Source organism: Ictidomys tridecemlineatus, chromosome 5 (assembly GCF_052094955.1).
Source record: "Ictidomys tridecemlineatus isolate mIctTri1 chromosome 5, mIctTri1.hap1, whole genome shotgun sequence".
NCBI classification, from domain to species: Eukaryota; Metazoa; Chordata; class Mammalia; order Rodentia; family Sciuridae; genus Ictidomys; species Ictidomys tridecemlineatus.
The window spans coordinates 95910508-95921244 of NC_135481.1; the positions used below are offsets into that span (position 1 = coordinate 95910508).

General features: G+C 46.3%; 2 long non-coding RNA genes across 2 annotated transcripts; one reads left to right on the forward strand and one right to left on the reverse strand.

The window, feature by feature from the left end:
• Window positions 1–1899: 1899 nt before the first annotated feature.
• Window positions 1900–8131, reverse strand: LOC144377880 (uncharacterized). The gene is made up of 3 exons (XR_013439116.1): window positions 7840–8131; window positions 5724–5954; window positions 1900–3010 (listed from the first exon to the last, which is right to left on the reverse strand). It is a non-coding gene; the product is annotated as an uncharacterized LOC144377880 (long non-coding RNA).
• Window positions 5847–8382, forward strand: LOC120886507 (uncharacterized). Its single transcript, XR_005729480.2, has 3 exons — window positions 5847–6082; window positions 7585–7724; window positions 8128–8382. It is a non-coding gene; the product is annotated as an uncharacterized LOC120886507 (long non-coding RNA).
• Window positions 8383–10737: the final 2355 nt, after the last annotated feature.

Genomic DNA, 10737 nt, shown 5'->3' on the forward strand with positions numbered 1-10737 from the left:
GATTTTACATTATATAAAAAGATTATTTATAAATGTTTACTCCACTAATGTTCATCTAGTTTATTTATTCATTGTGGTGCTGGGGATTGAACTCAGAGCCTCACCCGTACAAGAAAAGCACCCTACCACAGAGCTACATCCCAGCCCTAATTTATTTATTTTAAATATTTTTTTAGTTGTCAACAGATCTTTTATTTTATTTATTTATATGTGGTGCCGAGGATCAAACCCAGGGCCTGACACATGCCAGGGAAACATTCTAGTACTGAGCCACAACTCCAGCCCTGATTTATTTTTTAAAAATATTTTTTAGTTGTTTATGGACCTTTATTTTATTTATTTGTATGCCGTGCTGAGAATCGAACCCAGTGCCTCAAGCACGCTAGGCAAGTGAGCTACCACTGAGCCACAACCCCAGCCCCCTGATTTATTTTTAACACTTATACCTAGACTGGTTATAAACCCTTAATGGTCAACTGAGAAAGTAGCTCAATGGTATCCTTAGCACTGCATAAATAAATAAATAAATAAACAAACAAACAAAAAATGTTTTCATATTTTTTCCTGATTGGTAATGTTATGAAGTCTGTGGGTCAAATTTTGGTAAAGCAGTTTTTTCTCCTCTTTTTTTTTTTTTTTTTAATTTGGCATTGGGAATTGAACCCAGGGCCATATGTATACTAAACAAGGGCTTTACAATACAACTGAGCTACATCTCCAGTATGATTTCTTTTTCTTTCTTTTCTTTTTTTTTGGGGGGGGTACCAGGGATTGAACTCAGGGGGACTTAAACACTGAGCCACATCTCCAGCCCTACTTTGTATTTTTTGAGAGACAGAGTCTCACTGAGTGTTTAGCATCTCACTTTTGCTGAGGCTATCTTTGAACTCATGATCCCTCTGTCTCAGCCTCCAGAGCCGCTGGGATTACAGGTGTGTATCACTGAACCTGGCTGCAATTTCATTTTTATTTGTTTATTTTTAAATTTTTGTTTAATATTTTGATTTTAGTTGTAGTTGGACACAATACCTTTATTTTATTTATTTATAAGTGATGCTGGGAGGATTGAACCCAGGGTCTCGAAGTTTCACTGCTGAGCCACAACCCCAGCCGTACAATTTCATTTTTAAAAAGCTTAATTTCCTCTTTTCCAATCTCAAATGAGTTTAAGAGTTAATTGTGTAGATGTTTACATTTTAGCTGACCCTAGCTAATTGTGTAAGAAAAATTTTCCAAGCAGCCCCGATTTTTAGTCTTTAGTCATCTGGTTTGCTTGACTAGTCAACATGGGTAGTGAAAACAATGGTCTAATTTTTTTTTTTTTTTTTTTGGTACCGTGGATTGGATCCAGAAGCACGCACCACTGAGCCACATCCCCAGCACTATTTTGTATTTTATTTAGAGACAGGGTCTCACTGAGCTTCTTAGTGCCTCGCTTTTGCTAAAGCTGTCTTTGATCTTTCTGCCTCAACCTCCTGAGCCACTGGGATTACATGCATGTGCCACTGTGCCCAGTTTAGTAATGGTTTAGAAGATAGTTTGGGCTTTTTCTGGCATGTGTAGCAGACAAAACTTTTATTTTTTAATGCTGCACAAAACAGACCTTTTATTATTGCTCTGAGCTCAAGATTTTTACTTGTTTGTTCTGAGGGTCTGTCTGACTTTTATAAACACTTGTCCAGTTCTTTTTCTTTCTTTCTTTCTTTTTTAGGCTATCAGCCTTTTACCAGTGCCATAGCTCTAATCAGTGGCTAGCCAGGCAAACCTCAGTGTTATTTCTAACAGGGACCACTTGGCAGCCGGTTACCGGTGACCAAGGAGTGGCCATGCTTTGCAAAGCCATTGACTTGAAGTCTTCTTTTTTTTTTTTTTTTTAAAGAGAGAGTGAGAGAGGGGGACAGAGAGAGAGAGAATTTTAACATTTATTTATTTTTTCTTAGTTCTCGGCGGACACAACATCTTTGTTGGTATGTGGTGCTGCTGAGGATCGAACCCGGGCCGCACGCATGCTAGGCGAGCGCGCTACCGCTTGAGCCACATCCCCAGCCCTTGAAGTCTTCTTTTTTCTTATCTCAGCTGAAAGACTCCAAGAAAAACTTTCCAGGTCAACGAAAATTGCCAAGAATACATTTTTTTAAATTTTAATTTGTAACAGTATTTTATTTTAAAATATAGGCCAAAAAGTCAGCAGATTGGGAGCATAGGGGAAAATAAAGAAAAACAAGTTAGAAGGCTCCAACCTGCTGGCATCCCATCCAGATTGCTTAATCCTGTAGTCACCATTTAAGAATGGATCCTTGGTATACTTTTCCCATTGGTTTAAAAAGAATGTGCATGAGGGCTGGGGTCGTGGCTCAGCCGCAGAGCGCCACATGCAAAGCCCTGGGTTCCATGGTTCAATCCTTACCACCACATAAAAATAAATAAAATAAAGATATTGTATCCAACTACAACTAAAAAAGAAATATTGAAAAAAAAAAAAAAAAAGAATGTTCATGAGAACAGACCATGGTACAGCTGCCTAGGGTCCTAGAAAGAAGTTCTGTTCTATGCCTTTAAAATTTAGGGATCCCATTCCATTTCTTATTTGTCTTTCAAGATTCTAAGAATATCTTAGAAGCCTTTAGGAATAAATATTTTTATTCCTGAAGAGTGTTCTGAAGTAAGCAGAGGAGGGAAGAGTAAATTGTTTGCAGATGCATGCAATCTAATCAAAGCAAAACCCAAAAGTGCTCACACACACACACACACACACACATTTAAATCAGATGTGCAGAACAAATTTTAAACCAGGTCTTCAGAACTAAAGGTAAATTCCCAAGAAAAGACACAAGGTCCTCACAAACTGTCAGTTCATGTGGAGACCAGAGGACTCTCCCGGGTGACGGTGTCCTCATGTCAGAAGGGGCTTGCTAGAAGAGATTGTCTTCTATAGTCTCACAAGGAACGACAGGTCTTTCATTAAGTTTCCTTATCATCAAACCAGACAACAAACATAGTTGAACAAACTCTGCATAAAGAGGAGACACGGGGTCAGCAAGGGAAAGTCGTGAAAGCAGAGAGCTCAGAAGGACTTGGTGTCACACCCTGGACTCCAGCCTTCCTAAGTCGACCTTGCAGCAGGTGCCACCCCCCTCCCTCCACCTCTCCCTCTCTCCCTTTCTTCCTTTTTTATTTTCTTTCTTTTCCCACATCTGACCCCAAATTACATCAACCTAAATAACAGAGTCTCCAAAAATAAGGAATTTACTCAGGAACAAACATTGCAGTGGGGGTACACATGGATGTATCCAGGGAGGCAAAGACGAGGAATTTTAAAGGTAAAATGAAAAGGGCTCCATTAGTTGTTTCAAAGGATTATCTGTGGCCACAGGATCGACAGCAAGGTTGGCATCAGTCCATGGTTTGGATGGGCAGTTGATGGGGCAGATATCCTTGGAGGAGCTTTTGTTAGTTTGTTTGTTTTTGTTTAGTAATTATAAGAGTAGCCTTTGTTCAAGTGTGTGTAGAACTAGAGCTCCTGCAGGGTGAGAGGGGACCTGACGGGTTGCCCTGGAGGAACATTTTTTGGTCAGGTTGCGTTGGCCTTGGTGCAAGGCTGTGGTTCTGGCAGAGCCTCTGTCATAGCTCTTGTTCTTAGGAGTCTGTACATGAGATCCCCTCCTTCACCACCTCCCAGCTGTGTTTATTTATTTATGTTGTTGGAGTTTGACACAAGTGACTCCATTTTTATTCTGACAATTACCATTAATCCAAGGTCAATTTTTCATGCAAAAGAGGAAAGGATTGTGTTCCCCTGCAGGGTAAACTAATAGCATCCCTCAAGGTGAACCTGCAGGTGGACATTCTCAGTGAACGAAACTAAACTCAAAGATATATGATGAGGGGAGGCTGGGGTTGTGGCTCAGCGGTAGAGCGCTCCTCTAGCACGAGTGAGGCCCTGAGTTCAATCCTCAGCACCACATAAAAAAATAAATAAAATAAAATATTGTGTCCAACTACAACTAAAAAAAAATATTCTAAAACTAAAGATGTACCATAAGCACTTAAAAATGGAAACATAACTTGGAGCTAGACAAATATGTCCATACTGTATTTAAATGTCTGCATGTCTGTGTGTGTGCGCACAAACGTGCATGCTGGGGGTTGAACTATGCTGAGCACACACTCAACCACTGAGCTACACCCCAACCACAACACCTGGATATCAGTTCCTCCACACAGTGGCTGTCACATGGGGGACACATAGTGGTCTCTCAAATCCCGGAGAAGGAAACTAAAGGAGATTTTTGGAACTTTAAACTGCACCTAGGTTTTTAAACATTTCTTCCACCAAGAATCTACAACCTACCAGGTTACCAGGGGTCTTTCTGTTTACTAATCAGAGCTCTCTACATCTGTCATGAAACGGCATCGACCATCGGTGCATTGTAAGATGACAGGCTTCAACTTCTGTGGGCCACACAGAAGCGAACGTGGGATGCCTTCAGACTTGCTGAAGTGTCACAGGTGGCCTCTGGGCCTCCCTGTGTCTTGGTGGACCTCTGCTGGGGAAGCCTTGCTCTGGCCTTCCTGACCCGGCTTCCCATTTCCACCTGGTAGAGAACGCCAGCTGCAGGACCGTGACAGCCCAGGGAGATGTGGGCCTTATTCTGTCTTGGGAACCTGCACAGGGCCCCTCAGAGGGGCACCTGCCTCTGGGAGAGGGGCATCTGCCTTCACATTTTCTTTTCCATCGGCTCTGGGGCAGGGCTGGGAGAGCTAGACCAGTACCTCACATTTTTTAAGTGTGGCTTCTCTGGTTCTTAGGTTACTTCCATGGGCTTCCGGAAGCCAATTCCATGAAAAACTGTTAAGGGCCTTCTGTGTTTGTCAGAAGCTGACAGTGAAGCCGGCTGCTCCAGGTTAATGTGCTACCGAGGGCACAGGCCCTTTGCACTGGCCATGTGGGACACTGCCCTTCAAGCCAGGGTATCCCTTTTTTTATCAGATGGACCCACGGTGATGGCCCCAGAGCTGCATGCTCTTGAGGACAGGGATGTCAGGCCTCTCCCTGCCTCCCTGTCTCCATGGGACAGGTCATCCTTTGGGGGGATTGCTTCCTAACTAGCAAGGATCAGAATTCCCCCTTTCCCCTCTTGTACTGTAGATAAGTCGTATACGTGATTTTACGACTTTTGTCATTAAAGATTAAAGATGTCAGATTCATCAGAATGCTCCAAGTGTTTGATACCTGTTACATGAACCGATTGTTCTATGTGCCTCTCTCTCTCTCTTCCGTGCCGGGGTTTGAACCCAGGGCCTTGCACGTGCTAGGCCATGGCTCCACCACTGGCCTCCATCCCCAGTCCACAGGAAATTTGTTTTTAAATAAAAATACTCTTTGGGTAAACATTCTGCGAGGGGCTGACCTCACTCAGAGAGGTCCATTCCAAGTCCTGGTTGGAGCCTGAGTCCCTCTGAGACCAGCCTGGGGACGCCACCCCTGAGAGTCCTTGGGAAGTGAGGGCTCCTTTGTCTTGTCTCCCGGCTTCCTGGCATCGTCTCCCACTTGCTGGCAGTTGGGAGGAGGGTGAGGCCTCCCCCCAGAGGGGCCCCTGCCTCTGGAACTGGAGACAAGTCTGGCCCCATCTTCTCCCCGGGAACACAGCCAACCCAGATGTTTCCCAGCCCCTCCCCTGACCAGCCCTCCCTAATGGGCCCACCTCCAGCGTTTCTCTCACCTTCCAGACCCTTCCTCATGTCTTGCCCCAGAGTTCTGCCCCCAGCTGGAGAGGGGCCAAGGACCTGACTCTTGCCTCCGTTTTGCTGAGGTTTGACATTCCTTCGCCTTCACCGCCCGCTTTTGGTATTCTCAGAAGGAACCGGCCTTTGTCTGCAGACTGGCTCTCAGGACAGGGAAGCTGGCAGAAGAACATGCCTTTGCTCTGATGCCCCTGAGCCAGAGACAGGCCCTAAGGATGACAAATATACACAGACCATGGGGTGTGCCTGCGTGGGCCCCAGGGGGTCCTGCTCCTGAGGTGTGGGACACCATCCCCAGGCTCCTGGGAGTCGTTGGACAATTGTTTGAATCAGTGATGTAAGTAATGGGGGGAGGGGTCCGAAGGAGGGGGTTTCCATGTGGATTGATGTCCACAGGGCTGTGCGTGGGAAGGTGTTTTGAATAAGAGCAAACACTAAGCAGCTTGTGCCCTTGTTTACAAGCCCTAACTCTACTGAGGAGACCCCATGTTTATAAACAGGTGGCCAAGACTGAACCCAAACAAGACTTCCTCCTCCAGAGTCATTTATGACATCTTGAGAAATGCGTGGGTTTGTCTTGGGCGACTATTACAGCGTTGACTGCAGGAAGAACACAAGATAATGTGATTCTCTTTTTTTTCCCTCATATTTTATTGGTGCATTATAGTTTTACATCACGGTAGAGCTCATTGTTACATATATTTGTACATGCCCATGATATGACTATATAATTTGGCCAGTATCATTCCACAGCAGCTAATTTTTTTTGGGGGGGGGTGCGTACCCAGGGGTGCTCAACCACTGAGCCACATTCCAACCTTTATTGTATTTTGTTTAGAGACAGAGTCTCGTTGTGTTGCTTAGGGCCTTGCTAAGTTGCTAAGGCTGGCTTTGAATTCGTGATCCTCCTGCCTCAGCCCCCTGAGCCACTGAGATTACAGGCGTTCACAATGGCACCCAGCTGATAAGGTGATTCTTAATACTAAACCCTCACTGGACCAAGAAAAGTCCTAGAGGAATGTCCTTGCTCCACAAGGCCAGTGTTTATTGAGCATCTATTATTAATATGTCCCAGACTCTGTGCGAAGCCCATCATAAGTACCGTCTCATGTCATTCTCACCCAACCTGAGAGTGGGGTTGGTTGTCCCCATTTTACAGATGAGAAAAATAAGGAAATGAGTAACATTCCTAGAATTATACACACCAAGTAACAGGAAGAGGCCTCCTGCCCAGGCCTGTCTGGCCCCAGGGCCTCCAGGGAAAGAGGCACTGGATCATGGGCCTGGGTGGGCCCAGTGTTCTCCCTGGTAAAATGGGCAGTCCAGTGTCTCTTAGCTTTCTCATGGAAGCTGCTCCAACCACAGAGGGTGGTGAGAGACCCTAGGATACAGCCTAAAGAGGTTGCCTCAGCCAGAATTTTCTCTGGAGTTTAAAAATATCTTTTAATTTGATTTCATAATACACATTTTTGTTCTCATTTTATTTGGTGAAATACACGCAATATAAAATTTACCCCCGTAACCGTTTCGAAGTGTTCAGTTCAGAGACATGAAACACATTCACGTTGCCAGGCGCAGTCGCACACACCTCAGCTTGGGAGGCTGAAGCAGGAGGATCCCAAGTTCAAAGCCAGCCTTAGCAACTCAGCAGAGCCCTGAGCCATTCCACGAGGGGATGGGGATGGGACTCAGTGGTTAAGTGCCCTTGGGTTCAATTTCTGGGGCAAAAATAATAAAAGGACATTCACATTGTGCAGCCGTCCCCTCTCCAGAACGTCTTCCTAACCCCAACTGGAAACTGACACCATTAAACACTAACTCCCATTGACCTTCTCCTAGGCCCTGGCCACCCCAGTCTGCTGATTCGGTGAGGCTGACTGCTCCAGGAGCCTGGTAGGAGTGGAATTCCTGGTCTTCTTCAGGGAGGCCGATTGGTTCCTTTCTGACTGGCCTGTTTCACTTGGCGTCACGTCCTCAAGGTTGGTTTATGTTGCATGTTTAATACAGAAATAACCACGACCCCGTCATAAGCCATCACCCAAACTCCTTACCACTCCCAGTCCTAAAGCTCATGTTCCCAGAGGCTTGTCTTACCTGCTCAGGGTCCCTGTATCCCCAAGGTCACGGCCCTCAGCATGGGAAGCACTGCCCAGCCAGGCCTCAGCTCCAGCTCTGGCAGGCGTGACGTTCAGGGTCTGCACCTCGCAGAGGCCAGTGTGGGCGGTCCCTGTGGGCCAGGGCATGTGCCACTCCCTTTCTGGGACACTGCTGCCTCGTCTTTCTGTCCTCAGCCTTTGCTCTCAGCTGTGGATTCCCAGGTGTTTTCAATTTGATGTTTATTTTTATTGACGTTAATCTACTGTCATCTTCTTTTAATTTAAGCTGAGGAAAGCGGCCATGCAGGACGGTTAGCTTGCCCAAGATGTCACAGCCAGCCATGGGTGACCCACCCTGCAGCCGGGGCAGGCTGTGCAGCCTCATGCGGGGCCCAGGGGACACCAGTTGGGATGTAATTCCAGCCTGAGAAGGTCGCTCCTTGGAATCCTGGTTCCTTTGTGGTTGTGTCGTATTTGATTTGTACAAGTCTGGAGTCTCTTACTTGCAACTACAAAATTCAAAATTCTCTGAAAACTGAAAGTTTGTCAGATCTGACCTGATTGTAGGCCACTGAGGGTCTTCATTACTCTATATTTATGTTTTGTACAGAGTCAGGAATGTGTGTGTTGTTCTGTGTGGTGTTTTGATTAAAGAGGGCTTCCAATCCTGCTGGGGATATTAAATAATATGCAGTTTAGTAACTTCTGAGATCTGAAAGATTCTCAATCCTGAAAAACACTTGTCTCAAGTGTGTCTGATGAGACATTGGGACCTAGATACGGTAATCTTCCTTATTTGAGGGTGAGATGTTCCAAGACCCCCAGTAGTTACTTGAAATTGCCTACCATACCAAACCCCTATATATTATTTTTTTCCTATTCGCAAATTTAGTTTACAAATTAGGCATATTGACAATAAAATAGAAAAATTTAACAATATATTGTAATCAAAGTTAAATTTTAAACATATGAATGGTTTATCTCTAGAATCTTTCATTTACTATTTCCAGATTTTCAAACCACACTTGACAGCTGCTATCTGAAACTGCGGAGGGTAACCAAGGATAAGAGGGACTGCCATAAAAATAATAGGACTGCAGTGACAGAAAAGTTGTAAAAATAAAGAGCTTAGACCCAGTTTTCTGTCTCTAAGTGGCATTATGCTTAAATAGGAGTTCCATCTGGGCACAGTAGCACATCCTTGTAATTCCAGCAGTCTGGGAGTCTGAGACAGGAGGATCAAGTTAGAGGCCAGCCTTAGCAACTTGGTGAGATTCTGTATCAAAGTAAAAAATAAAGAACTGAGGATGTAGCTCAGCAATAAAGTGCCCAGTACCAACAAATAGATGATAGATAGATAGATAGATAGATAGATAGATAGATAGATAGATAAGGAGTCCCTGGACTGGAGATGTAGCTCAATGGTAGAGCACATGCCTACCATGCAAGAGGCCCTAGGTGCAATCCCCAGCACAGCAATATAAATAAATAAACTAAAATAGGGGTCCAGGACAACAGGTCTCAACATTACTGAAGTTAGAGAAGCATCTCCAAAATGGCAAGTTGCTTCCCTTGCTGAAGTTAGCTTGCAGAGCCTGATGGAAAGCTGGGAGCCCCCAGAGCGTGAGTTTCTGAGTTACATTGCCAAACTTTGGCCCAAGACTCAAGCGACCCGTGGGCATCTGGGCTCAGAGACATCCACACACTGAGGCTGCAGCCAGGGAGAAGATGAGAAGCGCCCCGGGCTAGTGTGGAAGCTGAGACCACTTCTGGCCTTTGGGCTGTCAATCCAGCACCCCTCTTCCTGGTGACTCCAGGGACTGCAGCAGCAGAGCAGGGACACCAAGCCTAGAGCCTGCTGTGCCGAACCCTCAGAAAAAGACTCTGCACCCCGCACGGGGCACGGAGGCCATACCATAGATGCCCACCCTAAGCTGTGAGACCCAAAGACCCCTCTGGACCTGTCCCCTATAGGCTGGCTCCACACTCCACACTGGCCCTTGTGGGGTCTGGACCCCTCACTGAGGACACAGGCAGGTTCTTCCCGCTCTCTCGACATCTGGAGAGTTCAGGTAATCAGCTTCTGGGGGACTGTAGCCGCGACCCCCAAAACAGAACAGGGGCGAGGGGTTGAAATCTCTTGGGAGGCCGTCAGGCCAGGGCGTCAGGAAAGCCTTTCCTTGCCCTCTGTCCACTGACCTCCTGCCCCATCTCCAGAGCAGTGTCCTGCTGCCACTGATTCCCACAGGTCTCCCCCTCCTCCTGATGTCCCTTCCTGGGATCTGAATTGAAGAGGGGTAGGGACACACTAGGCCCAAGGTCACTGAGGGGACACCCCAGGAATACCTGTTCTTTCTCTCCAGATGACCCTCTTGTCTGTGGGAAGAGGAGGGATCGTTCTGTCCTAGCTTTGCGGATGAAACCCTCCCCACAGGCCAGGTGACTTATTTTATGACAGTCACCTGGTCAGACATGCCAAGCACAGGGCTCTCACTCGGGGAGGCTTGGCTGGTGTCTCCAAGCGCTGGCTGAGACGTGGCAGTAAGAGGGAGGACCGGGGGCTGAGATGGCACCTGGGAACAGCGGAGAGTGGAGTGACCCACTTGATGGATGAGTAGTTAGAATGGACTCTGGGGAGGTGGTGGAAACTGCAGGTACTGGGGCGTGGTTGGAGGAAGCCGGTGACTGGGCACTGCACTCTATCTCTGGCTCCTCTCTCTCTCTCTGCTTCTTGGCCACCATGAATGGCAGCTTTTCTCTGCTATACTCTCCCCACCAGGATGTTCTCCTTCACCTTGATCCAAACAATGGCATCAGCTGAGAGACCTTTGAAGCCATGAGTATTTTTGTCACATGAATGTCAACCTATCACCGGGACCATCTGTATGAAGGGAAA